The sequence below is a fragment of the Eutrigla gurnardus genome (assembly GCF_963514095.1).
Source record: "Eutrigla gurnardus genome assembly, chromosome: 8".
Taxonomy (NCBI): Eukaryota; Metazoa; Chordata; class Actinopteri; order Perciformes; family Triglidae; genus Eutrigla; species Eutrigla gurnardus.
Window position 1 is genome coordinate 6461976 of NC_139922.1, and position 15332 is coordinate 6477307.

The following is a 15332-nucleotide window of genomic DNA, read 5'->3' on the forward strand; positions in this document are numbered from 1 at the left end:
CACACTTATCAGCAGCTATCTGATTGGACGGTGATTGTGAGCTGCCACTTGGCAATTACAGATTAAAAATGGACAAGCTCCTCCGACAGAAAGCGGTCCTTTGAAGTAATGAGGCACATGGGTTCAGGACCCAACCTTGACAAACAGGTAGATGGTGGGATTGATAGAATGCTAGGTTGTTTTAAGCCATTTTAGAAATATGATTGTGTCTCCTGCTATATGATGTCAGCAGTTTGGATGACAGTCTTAAAAATGAAAAGGTTTCGAAATGATCTTCATAAGAAGGATGAGCAGAGCTCTAAATAAGAAATGACCAACACCAACCAGCCCAGACGGCAATTTACTCGGTCCAAATTGGTCAGATTATTGGTAACACCAAAATGTTACAACAATCTGCCCAACATAACACCTGTTACCATCGTTGCCCAGCAACCTAGAAGAGCCTGACACCAGAGAGTACAATGCTGGCTCACATGTGGTCTCTCTATATACACATCATACATGCACAAACAAACACACAAATGAGAAACACGAAAAAAAAAGGACAAGGGAGATTCAGAGTAGGAAAAAGACAGGACAAAAAAATAAGATAGAGTGAAAGTAAGGAGGGGCAATCCCTGTTCTCTCTGTAATGGCAGGCACGCAATGAAGGAATGGCCTGCTCACATGCGTTTAAACAGGGGCTTATCCCAGCACTTTGATACACCTTTCTATAATTGCCTGTGTACATTTCTGTGTGAAAGTTCCAAGTGTGTGTGTGTGTGTGTGTGTGTGTGCAAGTGCACAATGTTGTCTTGTCTGTCAATCTTACTCATTATGCTTAATCCCTGGGATGACACTCTCAATCCTCTCTGTCAACCTGGGCCTTTGCAGCAGCACTCAGGCAAGGAGCTGGGTTTAGCACTTGCTCACTCTCTCTCTGCACACACACACACACACACACGCACACACACACACACACGCACACACACACACACACACATACACACACACACACGTCAGGTAACACCAAAGTGGATCACAAAGAGAAGAAAGCATTTTTGCTTGGCAAGAAAAGCAAACAACTATCCCACATCTGTATATGTGTGTGAGAATGTGAGAGCGAAAGGGGAGAGGGAGTGAGAGAAACAGAGAAAGAGAGAAAAAGAGGGAAAGACATACACGTACACACACTCGGGCACGCACGCACTCACTCACACACACACACACACACACACACACACACACACAGACACACACACACTTCAGACACAGAGAAAGAGGAAATCAAGCAACACTTCCTGTGTTTGGAAATTCAAAACTGCCACAAAGCGATGATAGAGAATGACTACAAGGAGGCTAACACTGAACAGCAACACAGTTTAAAACCCACATAAATATCTTTAGCTATTCATTATTCTGTTGACTCCCCCCTTTTCATCCCATCTCTCTCTCTCATCTCTCCCCATTTTTCTTTCCACCAAAAGGGAATCTGAGAAATGTCCACAAAACATCTTTCACCAGTTGTTAATACTGTTTCTGCTTTGCCATGATAAAGTCACGGTATGTTGCCTCATTCCAACCACCCACACACACACACACGCACGCTACACACACACGCGCATGCACGCACACACACACACACACACAAACAAAACAAAGGTGGACCTCATACATGCAGGCATACAAACTCATTTGAAGCCAAAGGAACTGTCTAATCTAATTCTGAACATCTTGCTACTACATCCAAAATACACAGAATGTAATCAGTCTCTCCCTTCGCTCTCTGACATCAGAGCATCAGATGATGATGTGTGTGTGTAGGATGAGGTGGAGTTAGGGCTGACTGAGCTGATACACCAGCTGACATCACTGATAAAGCTGTTGGCCTATAATCTCAGTGTGTGTGTGGTGTTCTCCTCACCAGTTGGCAGCAACAACTCAGATCTTTAGGCAATCTTGGCCTCGGTTGACCCGTGGTATTGTGGGGAAATATGCTCTTAGCAGGTGGTGCGTGTATACGTGTCTCTACACTTCAGACCCTCCCACGAGGTCAATGAGGCCGGTCAGTATGAAAATGATGCTAACCAGTGGATTTGAGCTTTATTGGTGCACAGAGGCAGTGTTTTGCAAAGCATTTTTAAAAGCCAAAGTTTCACCATTTAGAGGGCGCAACGGAAATGGGAATAAAGGGGAAAGAGAAACAAGACTTGGCCAAGACAATAAAGCCTTCATTTGTGGATGGCAAGTTCAAAGCGACAGACTTGTCTTTATGTGCAAATGTGTAAAATGCAAGAGAGTAATTCCTTTGATCGTGCACACACACACACAGACAGACACACACACAAACAAATTATGGGTAAGCCAAGTTATTACCTAAGCAAACGGACTTAGTCTGAATGGAATGCCTGCTGTGAGACACAACAGTTCCAGACACAAAGCCTTGCATCACAACAGGGAAACAGACATGCAACACACGCACACGTTACACACAAACACTGTGTGAGAGAAATAACTATGTGTATATGTAATTAGAAGGCAAAAAGAAAGCAAACACATGTTTGGGTCTTGTTTTCAGGCCTGCACTTCAGTTCATTTGCACTGTGGTGCAAGAGGTCCTGCTTAGCTATTGTTGTTGGTGCTGCTAAACACATGGTGTCCAGCTCAAGTGGCAGGAGGCTGAAGCTGGATACGGATGAACACAAGCATGTGTGTGTGCAGTGTGTGAATGTGTCAGTATAGTTCTCTGGGGAATACCATTAGCATTGCACGAAACATAAGGTTAATGTAGGTTCAGCAGTGATCGTTTGGATTTTTGGGGGGATTTCAGTTTTTTTTGTTGACCCAAATATATGTATTAGAACATTCCCACTTTCCCAGAAGACAAGCGTTATTGGTTAGAGCTCTCACTAATAAGGACTATACTTTCACAGCGAGGTATTCCTGCTGACAAATTCTTCCTCTGAAATAAATCTAAAGATATTGCAAACAAAATTCAAAATAACTTAAAGCTTATATTATCAGTTGCAAAAAACATCCTTCTAATGAAACTAACGTCAAACTCAACGTAACAAATGACCTCAACAGTGCTTTGACTCACCTGCTATTGAGTATTTGTTGAATAATTGATTTGCGCGGCCATCGTTCATAGGGAGAGATAAAAACGGAGCGAGAGGAAGAAAGAAGGGGGGTATAAGAGAGAAAGAATGCGGCTGAGAGAGAGGAAGAAATTCAATTGACGCAGAAGAGAAAGACAGATTGCGTCCGCTCTGGTATGCCATCTTTACGATCTGTCTGTGAGAGAGCTCGTGAAATTGAACTCAGGTGTAGTTTGATGTCGAAAAAGCCATTTCCCCATTAGGGCTATGGAATCTTGCATAAACAAATTACACAAATACTTTCTCTATAAAAGGGAGGGTTAGTTCCCTATAACTTTGCAGTGAAACCTGAGTGGGGTCTTGTTTATGTGTGTGACAGAGTGTTTACATTGTCCTCCGCTCCCATCCTTTCGGATGGGGAGAACGCCAGGCCTCCGACAGCTTTACTCCTGTCACACTACCTGTCTGTCTTTGGGATTTCTGTTATGGGGAACATGTGCTGGGTCTCGGCCTGTGTGTGTGTGTGTGTGTGTGTGTGTGTGTGTGTGTGTGTGTGTCCCTATGTACGAGTGAGAAATGCCAACCGGTGCTCTGTCCTCGCTACAACCAGATTAACCAGTCAAGAGTGATGAGTTCAAGGATGGAGGCCGAAGAAGAGAGACAAACCAATGACTAAGACCACACACTCACCACACACAGCACACACCATCCTTTGTCTTTTTTTCTAACCTGTAATTCATCCAGACACTTTGCTAATGCCGGCAACACCTTCCTCACCTTCCCAGCTGTGTCATTCACCTACTCTTGTGGATTGAACCGCCTTATCCACACCCAGGTAAATTCACAGAACGAGTGAGAATGCCCTTTCATTCAAAAGGCACTACGTTTTGCCTCAGCCAGAACCATCTGCATGGCTGAAAGTGAGTATAAAGACGGGGTAAATACAATGTTTGAAAACGACATGGATCATTTTCAACGTGTGGGGTGCTGATGAAAACTGGCTTGTGCTTGCAACCCTGCTCACGTTATTTCCCGTCCCACTCGCTGTTTGCCATAGCAAGCAAGTAAATTTCAATTTTGCCAGTTCTGGTCTTACTTTGGCATAACACAACCACGGATTTTGAATGGTGGCCACTGAGTATAATGCTAGAGTTCAAGAAAAACCCATTTTCCCAGCCAAGTCTTCCCAAAGAGACTGGGGATTCAATCCAACAGCCGTAAAGTCATAGGATTCATGATCCTTTTCTCTGAGCATTGGTTCATGGAAACAACTATAACATGTAAAATGTGTTAAAATCAAGTGCAACACATTTACAATGGTCAGACACAAACCTCGGTGACCTGACCCAATTCATAATCCTGACACCTAGAATGAGTGTGCAGTAAACGGTAATGCTGTTCTGACATCAGTAGGAGGAGGACCACCCAGCAGTGGAGCTAATCCCTTAGCTGCAGGGTTGAAGCCTTGCTGCGTACACACTCTGACAGGCTAGGCCACTCCTGGATAGGATATTAGAGTGGAGCGAAAGTACAATGGCATCTATTGATGACTGGTGTTAGGTTTTATCCTGCCATGCTCTACTCTGCTTTTGGTGTTAAAGTAAGTTGTCTCTCTTTCCCACCCTCCGCCACCTGGTGTACAGTTCAAAACATTTGTAATTGCAGGTGGGTGACAGCAGTGATTTGAAAGATCAGGGTGGTTGTCACAGGATGGTTAATGAGGGCCTTCAGTGAGCCCCCCGCAACACTGGTTAGGATAAGCAGTTACAGTTGATGAATGGATGGATGTCATATTTTTGGGGTCTTGTCATGGCAGTAGAAGTAAATTAAATAATGCAGTCAGCATTAACATTTTGAGGGAATTATTAATCATCAAACCATCAGAAAGATAAACACCTCCTTGCTTTAAATGACTTAATGAAATGCTTCCCTGTCTATACCTTTAAGAAACTTGGAATTCTCTGTACAATGACCATCCCACGTTTTTTAACATCTGGTGACCCTTTATCCAACATATTAGGAGAGTCAACCTGGGAACTGTACACTTTTTATTAAATACTACTTTGATCCCCCAGGATTACAGCTTTCTAGCCTTCCACTTGAGCCTTCCTCAACCTCTCTTGGGTCCATGGACACTATTTTTCAGCCTCAATCCACTTTACTGACATTTCAGTTATCGTACAGTTTGACGTGCATATTTTCAGTCAACTGGTATTTTGTTTATTTTATTTCGTTTTACTGTTTCCATGTCTTTCTTTTTGCATTATAGGTAAAGACAAATTATATGAATAAAATATCTTAAAAAACGAATACATAAAAAGCATCACTACCTAAGGGAACAGACATGATGCAAATAACAGTGGGTATCAAACCTAAGTACTTTTTTGACATTTCCCAAAATGTGTCCGCTCTGAGAATTTAAACCCTCAAGTAAATCTGGCATCAAATATTTGGTCAGATTTGTAATCTTCAACTCATTCTTCGCTCAGAGATCCTGATGCAGAGTTGACAACTCTAAACTGCCATGTTTTGCCTTTATTGATGGTGACATTAGAGGTTGGTGGAAACGGGAGAACGAGAGAGAGAGAAGGGCCTTTGGCTGGAAATGAACTGGGATATTGTGGTTACTTTAACCATACATGCGATTTACTGTGAAGGAGACCTGGTGTTGCAGCCCAGTGCCGCCTACTGAGTTACAGAGACTTATAAGGAGCCCAATGGCACAACAGGGAAAAGTTGAGAAAATATCAACTTCAAAGTAAATGCGGGTGACGACCAGCCAAGAGCCAATCAAGCTTGTATCGATTCCCACAGAAATTGAAGCACTGAGTTTTTTTCACCGCTCCACTAATGGAGTAGGAGATTGCTTTGCCTGCAAATACAGGATTGCAATGCCAATCAGTCTCAAATACTGCATACGTGTTGTATGGAAACAGTTTCAACAACCACAAGGTACAAAATACTGAAAAACAAGCTGTGCTACAGGAAATGAACTACTTCACTGTGTGCAGTTTGTTGGTTACATCTGTGTATGTAGAGTATGTCTCGTCTGTGTATGTAGAGTATGTAATGTATGTAAATGAGGTGCTTAATGCAACACACCGACATAGCTACAGTTTAATGTGACTCTGTAAATCACACAATAACTCTTTGGATTAAGCATAGTCTGACTGACCACTTAGCACCTGGTTACTGTGGGCAACCGTCTCCATTTTGAACATGGATGGCTTGGCAGAAACACAAAGGAGGCCCACTGATGGTTCTGCTTTAGCCCGTTAAAACAGACTCCATCATCAAACACACAGCCGGCGGCACACTACCAGATATAGAGATGGAGAGAGAGAAGGGAAGAAACAGAAATAAATGGAGGGGGAGTGACAGAGATGCACTGATTCAAAGCAACCCCCAGAGTCGGAGCCTGGGGATAAACAACCAATCAGAAAAGGATCGCTGTCTAGCCCAATCAGAACACATTCCAATGAGAATCCTCTCCAGATCCAACCAACTAACCCCCCTGAGGTATGCACAAAAAATAAAGCACAGCATACACACAATGTGACCTAGATACACAGCAGCTTAACTAAGGTCCTGACCATGTTTGTTTGTATATGAGTTTGTATTCCTGTGTGTGTGTGTGTGTGTGTGTGTGTGTGTGTGTGTGTGTGTGTGTGTGTGTGTGTGCAGACAGAGGGGATTGGTGTCTGGGCTCATTCCTGGCAAGGATACCCTTGTTTCAGAGATGAAGAGCTAGGATGATGGTTGCGAGATGTGGGAGAGTAAAGGATGTCAAGTGTGTGAATGTGCGTTGCAGGTATGTGGTGTGTGTGCATGACTGTGTTTGTTAAGGAGATAGACATCCTTTGGTCTAACTAGAGTGCAACATGCTTAGCTACAAGGGTATATGGATGTGTGTGTGCACACTGAAGTCTGTGATTGCTTGCTTGCAGTGTGTGTGTGCGCGTGCGTGCTCTTGTAGTTGTGACTCTGCCAGTGTGTGTACAGGGTTGCATGAGAGTGTGTGGTTGTATAGATCCCCTTTTGGCAGCGGCGGTGTAAACTGAGGAGGGTCTTACACGGGCTTTAATCCTGTGCTGAATGTCATCATACAAGTGTGGCTTTTCCACGGGTCCAGATAAGAGAGGGAGGGAGGGAGGGAGAGTTCTACTGCACGTCTAAGCTGCATGCATGTGAGCATAAGTGCATACATGTATGGGAAATACACCTTGTAAAGTAGTCCAACCCATTGGTTTGATGACAAGGATTATAGCAGTGACATACAGTAATCTGTGAGGGACAGACAGAGCAGCTACAGCACTAATCTGCCTGTCTAGTGATCTAGTGACAGAGCAGGCCACTCTGGCATCCAATACTAAGGTTTCACAGGAAAACACAACCAAGCTGAAAACTACTCAGCCCAACAAGCTGAGCTGTGTTGGAATGACTTTGTTTCAACGTGGGGCCCAAATGAGAAGTTATTCTGTGGCCCCAAGACTCAGGGGCTTTAAAACATTTTACAACCCATGTCACATGGGTACCCTGCAGCATTAGGCCTGGGACCCATTTTGGGTCTAAGTTCAACAAACATGCAGGTTTTGAATAAGTCCCAGATATGGAATGTCATTAACTCCTATTTTTAAGGAAAAGAGAGCCATAAATAATTACACTGCAGGACATCAATAATGGGAACATAGCAAGACAGCACATCTTGCTTTTTACAAGCTTCCCTGACGTCGACGACCTTTGAGAAAGTGTTGGGCTAGCGTGAGAAATAAACTGCAGCCTACTCTTACACGAGGCCTAATTAGTGGGCAGCCCTTAATGTTGAGTGGCAGTCCAAAGGTTGTTGATGTTATTACAGTAGCTCCACGATAGCCTGCGTTATGAAGCCTCTCCACTGACTCTGCACTGGGATGACTTTCAGCGGGAGGAAACAGGTAAATTCCTGTTAGTTTTCCCCTTCAATTCTACAAGGAGTGTCCGATAGCAGCTCTGGCATTTCTAGAATAAGGAAAGAAAATAGTGAAATTCCTTCTGCTATTACTTATTAAAATACATTTAGTGTTATTTCTCCGCCACAGTGTTTCTGTAGGTGTCAATCTTGATCATAAATGTTTGCTTTCTATTAGGCAATTTATGTCTCTGTGTGTGTGTGTGTGTGTGTGTGTGTGTGTGTGTGTGTGTGTGTGTGTGTGAGAACAGTGGTGCTTGAGTCGAGACATCACAAGTGCTGTACGTTGCAGGGTGTGACATCATTTAAGTGAGTACAATAGTGATCAAGTATCACTTATTTTAAATTCAGCAGGTGTGAGTCCTCTAGATCGTAGCGAGCCCTCCACACGCCTCCCACCACCTCCTCCCTCTATCTGCCCTTGATTATCTCCCTCCGCCTCGGAGCAGTAGCTCTGTCTATGATTGGCAGCCTAGGGACGGGTCTACATGTTAAAAACACCGTTTGGGGAACAACACAGGTCTAATCCAAGATCTGAGGCTGTGTGGTATTTTTAGTCTTTTTGGTATGTGTGTGTGTGTATGAGAGAGAGAGAGAGAGAGAGAGAGAGAGAGAGAGAGAGAGAGAGCACAGGAAGTCTGAGGAAAATAACAGGTTTAAAGTCAAAGGGCTGTGGTTCACTTTTCGCTCTCTCCAAATCCCTCCACCTCCCTCCATCAGTGCCTCTTTGTGGATGTTCAGACTTTCTCTTTGGGATGTAATCCGTCTTGAACAGGGGATCTGACTGAGGGTTCTCGTATGCACAATGATCTCGCTCTCGAGCTCTCAATCACGCACACACTGAAATGCATGCAATTGCTCACCGGTGTCTCCCCAGGTGCAAGTTTCACCGGAGGGAAGGGCTTTTGTGTGCTGCCATCTCAATAAGCTCAAAAAACACCCTTATAATCCTGCCAATCGCTCTCTCTCTCTCTTGATCTTTCTTTCGTTCTTTCTTTCTCTCTTTCTCTCTCTCTCTTACTCTCTCTCCCTGGCTGCACAGTTAAAGTTGGATATTGAAATAATCAATATGTTTTTTTTTTTCATTTTTACCTCAACATCACACAGATCTACTACAATGTTATGATATGCATAAAATATTTGGATGTATCATGTGGCTATGGGATGTGAAAACGCAATGGTGATAGTTAATTAATGGTCAAACAGGGGGAATAAAGGGAAGGTGAGTGAGAGAGATGAAAAATAGCGACAGCTTGAGGTGCACTGATTTATGACTGTGGGCTGGCTGAGCCATTTCTGCACAACCAGAGAGGAGTTTACAGACACAGCCTGAATCACACCTGGCATGTTCAGACAGAGAGGGGGAGATGAGGTGGTTCAGTAAAAGTATTTCAGCTTATAGACATACCATACATACAAACGTTGAATGTCTCAATAATTATGATTCAAAAGATAATCACACATCCTCACCATGTAAATGTGCATGAATATGCCCAGCCAATCAGGACAAAGCCATGTTGAGGGTTAATGGTAGAGTACTTGCAGCATGTTCGAGTTTATGAACCTGAGCCAGTGAATTAGTGGTCATAAATGAGAAAGCACTACAGCGTCATTTCAATTACATACCAGAGAAAGAAAAGTAAGTGCTTATTGTCTTCTGGCAGGCGTGTTTGTGCACTTGAACTGAAAACCCCAACAACAATGACTGGGAAAAACACTTAACTACCACATTGTAGCATAATGCTTTAATAAAGCTAGTGAGGTCAGAGCACTCAGCAGTGCACAGTTGAGGATGAGCGAGAGGCAGCACTGAGGTTAGTCGTTGAATAAGGGATGTCGACCATACAGTTTACAATACAATCTTCAAAAGGTTGCATGACAGGCTTGACAAAAAGTTTAAAATGCCCTATCTGGCTTATTGTTAAATTGTTTACTGTAATCTGGCCTTAAAGTTAATACTTCACCAAAAAAAACTGGAACTAAACTGCTAATAAAATGAAAGCCTTGAGAAATATTAAATAAAAACTCATTTTAAAATGTGCAACTGGGCACTGGACAGTGTAACCGGTGATAATGTCTGGGCTCACGGCCCACTGTGGCTGCAAGGGGATGCTGACTCAGGCCAACATCAGCGGCCGTATGACAAATCCCATTTTGGGCCCACTTGGTTGGCTTGGATTAGAAAAAGGCCGGCCACTCGAGGAAATAGTGTTTGGACGGTGCTCCACTCTCAAAGGAATAGCTGTTTGGGTTGAGGTTCGACTAATCAATTAAGTGGCTGCTAAGTTCTTCAGATAGTTGGTTGTGCGCTGCCCAAACAAAACTGCTTAGATCTATTCTGATGAGATGAGCACACACATATACATTTCCACTGCATGGCTAAGCAATGAGAGATGAGTGGGGATTTTCCTTTGATCAGAGAAGTAGAATTACACAACCCAAATATTTGATCCTGCCCATTTGCAGCATTGCAGAATTGTAAAAAGGCGATTGTGTGTGTGGCCATGTCTTTGCGTGTGTAATGAGTGTGTTGTGGGTGGGGAAGGGAAGCTTACTCAGACAAACTGCCTTGTGATCCGCACATCAGGTGTCTAACTGTCCTCTCCTGCATACGACTTCAAGAAAACCACAAAAAAACAGGAATAAACTTGTCCGCCAGTGCTTCCTTCCCTCCTACCCCACCTCTGTCTTCTGGGGCTGAAGAAGCGTCTCTGGATCCCGTCTGTCTACAGCTTCATACACCGACAGTGCCAAAGCAACTCTATCACCGCTCTTCATTCACCTAGTTAAAGGTAATCATTTGCATGGCATTTGAAAACAGCGATACATCATTGTCAAATTAATCATGAAGCTACAGTATAATTAATATTTGAGATGATTAAGGCCCTGATCAGACAGAGTGTTGTAGCAGCCTGGGGCTGCTTTGGGTAGTTATTTTCAATGAGAGTGAAGCGTTTTGCGTTACTGAGTACCTTCACATTTTTTCAGCTCTTTGCACCTCACATTTTTGTTCACCTCACACCTCACAGCACCCTGAAAAAAGCACCCAACATCTTGAGCGCATGTTCGTGTTAGATACTCAGAACTATATGTAACTGCTGTTACCAAAATATGAAGAGAAAAAGGAGGCCTGGAGGCCAATTAGTGCAGGTCTTGAGATCTGCGGTAGGTTGTTTTTAATTAATTTAAACTGTACTGGTTTGTGTTAAGCAAACAGCAGCACACATTATGTGGTTGCCTAGCAACAAGAACAAAAAAGAAATGTGCAGAAAACTGCGAAAAATGTCTGTCTGATCGGGCAATGTGGCGCACTGTCTGATTCCACCTGCAGAACGTGATCTGTCTGATCCGAGAATCTTTCACCTCACAACAAAACAACTTTTCTTCTTTTATTTACTGCAGCATTTAAGAATCTTGGACTTTTGTGCTATCAGATGTAAATGGGAATGATATAAAACAAGACCTGCAGCATGATGCACCTTCACAGGAAGAGAGTTCAGGTGTTGTTTCAGGATTGACTGAAATAGATACAATAATAAGCCCACTCAAATGGTGTTTCTCGGGTGTTGCAGAGTTATCAACTTCACTCCACTCAGGTTCAATCTGGTGAAACCACCTTTGACCTCACAGACTGATGACGCTGACAGCTGGCTGAGGGATGGCCTCGGTCAGACACCTCTACTGACCTCAGAGCTGCGGTTCACTGGTCACCAAAGACACACTGCACAGCACAGCGACACACGTGAGAGAAGATACTTATCCAAACATCCAAATGCACAGGCAAGTAAGTATGTATGTGCACGCACCAATATGCACACACACACACACACACACACACACAAAACCATTGTGTTGTATTTACTCCTGATTATCTGGAGAATCCAGAGTGAAACCAATGTATTTATTAATTACATAGGGCAGATATTTCTCCAGGCACTTTGTAAAAATATGTGGCATCAGCTTACAGTAATTAATGCATGGGGTGATAGCTGTTTACACTGGAGATCCATTCTGGCACGCAGTGCAGAACAAGTGGCACGGCTGGCTCGACCATTTTAGATGCCGCCGGCTGACTGTTCTTTCACAGTTTCTTTAATTTTGTTTACTCTTAAAAGGAATGTGAACAAGGTGGCATTAAAAACAGACACGTCTGAGCTTTTACTGCTATCATCCCAATTATAAAATTGTAGACACTGAAAGGTTGAGTAATTTCCCACAGTCAATACTGACATGTTTTCATTTTTCCAATTTAAATTCTATTCGCTGTGAGGGTGTTTGGTTTGGTTACATTAAAGTGAAGAAAGGCGAACACAAAGAAGAGTAATCTCAACTGCTGCAGGGCTTTATATTAATAAAGCATGCACATCAGGATCACCACAACCAGCCCTGTGTTACTGACCGCTACTAGCAAGGCAGTCATCCACACAGTAATCTGCCAAATGGCAACAACATCAACATAATTACAGTACAAAGACAAGTGCATTCCATGGCTTTGACATTATCAATAAACATGTTTACAAAATCAATATTGAATTTTTACTATAGGTCTGTATGTTTCTCATTTACGCCTGGTTGAATTCCAAGATAATGAATTATTCTAGTAAGTCCAAACAATATCATTTCTAGTTTTCTCTGTTATACGGGCAAACTTGCCAATGACTTTGATAAAAACTGCACGTCGTGCTTTTCTGTCTCAATATGTCTGTGCACCAGATTTGAGTTGTATTTCCATGTTTGCAGTATCTCTTGTAGACTGTACAAAGTGGAATTAACTATCTGAAAAAAAATCCTGTTGCCTTAAAGAAAACGGGACACAGATTTAAATCAAAAATATCTTGCAAATTAAAGTATATCCTACTCAAAATCAAAAGGCAAACCAAAATGATCATAAAATCAAGCATTTTGACAATCAAAACAAATGTTACTGGGCTCCTTCAAGGGGACTGAAAACCACGAAGGAACACTGCAATGTCATCAGAATAGAGATGTACAGGGAAAACGTCGGCTCTGATTCTAATACTAAATGGGATTGAGACTCTGCTGCCCAATTTCATTTCCCCACTGAACTTAGACTCCTTTTTCTGGACGTACTTGAGACACACATACTCAAAAGTTGGAAACTTGCATACACAAGTAGATTTACAAATACTGCATCCAGTGCTAACACGGCATGGGCAAATGAAAGCCATCTTCTTGACTTGTTTTAACCTGAACAAGGCCTCACTCCTTCCTGCTTGCACGTGCACACACACACACACACACACACACACACACACACACACACACACGCTCGTACACAAACATATTTCTGTCCCCACTTGGAAAGCCTCTCAGCTTCTTTTCGCTTCATTCAGTACAAATAACTTCACGGTGGGATAAAAGCATAATGTTTCCAGAAAACCTCTTCCCCCCACTTTGCTTCACTCTTTTGGCCCCATGTTCTCCTTCACTTTTTCCTCCAACCCCCTTCTCTTGTGCTCCCTGTCCAAAAGGACATTCTTATTTCATTAGAGGGGGGGTCTGGGAGGCCAAGAGGGTAAACAAAACCCCTGTAATCAACAGCAGGACATACACAACCACAATGAGCCAATCAGAGCGCCAGTGTCCTTTCCGAGAGGACCATGGCGAACCAACACACATCCACACCTGGGATCTCCGGACTTCAACTTGCCAACTCAAACTCAGCACTTAGGTTTGTGTGGAATTCAAAATGAAGCCGAGCACTGGGAGTCAAGGTTATCCATAAGGAACACCAATCAAAGCACACATGCCTGCAAAGACATCGATACACACACATGGACACAGATCCCTGGCTATTTGTCTATCGCTGCTGTCATCTCTGTTTGCTCATATTAGGGAGGGCTCACTCAGGGACAGGATATGGGGATTAGGTCTGGCCTTATTGCGCTGTAGCTACACACCGCTAAATGGCTCCCATCTGTTCTCCCATTGAGAATGGCTAATACACGTTAGCTGCGCTCGCATTGTGCACTGCCAGAATAACAGCAGTGGATAGATGGGCAGTGCTGATATCACTAGCCACAACACCATTCTGTGCTAAAGGCTAATGTGCCTGGCTTATTCTATTAAATTGGGATAAGAAGCACCAATATACACATACAGAGACACACACCCGTGTATATACACACCATCATGATATCTGATTGGAGATATTGGAGACGCGGAAGGCGAGTCACGGATCCAGCTCTAGGTTTACCTTGCAGGAATATACGTTAGAGCAGGGCAAGCGAAAATCTAGGGAGGTGGAAAGAACAGCGGTGATGGAAAAAGATGGAGCGATGGAAAGAGAGGGAGAAAGGGGGCAGTGTGGTCTGTTTCATTACGGTGAATCCTGACACTGCTGCATTCTCAGCACACATGGACTGGATTATAGGCTATGTGGGCTGCTCCGGCACTGTATAGTTCAGCAACGCTCTCTTGCACACACACACACACACACACACACACACACGCACACACACACACACACAGACTTGCAAATGCACACACAAACACCATAGCTAAACACACTAAAGCTTTACACTACAGGAATACAAACCATTTGCTTCATGACTCTTAATCCCAAAAGCAGCACTAGGGCAAAGTGCACAACTACTAAATCGTTGAGGTTAAAGACAGAGTCTTCTTGTGATGGTCCACCTGTGGATTACTGGAGGAAAAGAATGAGATGCACTGGAAACTATGAGTATACAATGCTGTCTGGTTTTCTCCCCGTCTCATTCCCACATAAATACATAAGCACCCTTCTCCTTTGCCTCTATTTTCTTCTCTCTTTCTCTAGCTCTCATCTGTACATTTACAAATACATTTTTCTCTGTCTCTCTTTGTCTTACACAAACATATATTAGCTCCAAGCAAAACCATCAAGCTCCCTGTGCAGAGCTCTTTCCGCATGTCCGCGTTCAAAGGCATCCTGAGTCTATGGGGGGCTTCGATATAAAACCCCCAAAACAGAAATTATCCTTTATGACTCTGCATTCTTCATTTTATGCTTTTTCAGCTTGCAGCCTTAAAAAAAAAAGCTTCATGACTGTTCTCTGTTGTAGTGTAATTAACTACCCCACACACTGGCACACAACAGGGTGGGGTGGCGTGGTAAAACTTTACAACGACTGAAAAAATGAGGCGGGGAGAGACAGACTCGTCCATCTCTGGTTTTTCTCATTGTGTCGTTTTTATCACCTATGGACCCTGGTACGCTCACATTAGGCTGCTGGGTTTGTGTTGGTCTAATACCACACTTTTACCTATATATCCACAGAGTGCACGCAACCAGCATATGAGCA

The 15332-nt window shown here is 43.3% G+C and overlaps 1 protein-coding gene across 1 annotated transcript in view; it reads right to left on the reverse strand.

Annotated features, from left to right (window-relative positions):
* Positions 1 to 15332, reverse strand: part of LOC311016637 (ERC protein 2-like) — a 147562-nt gene that overhangs the window by 19389 nt on the left and 112841 nt on the right. The window lies entirely within an intron of this gene.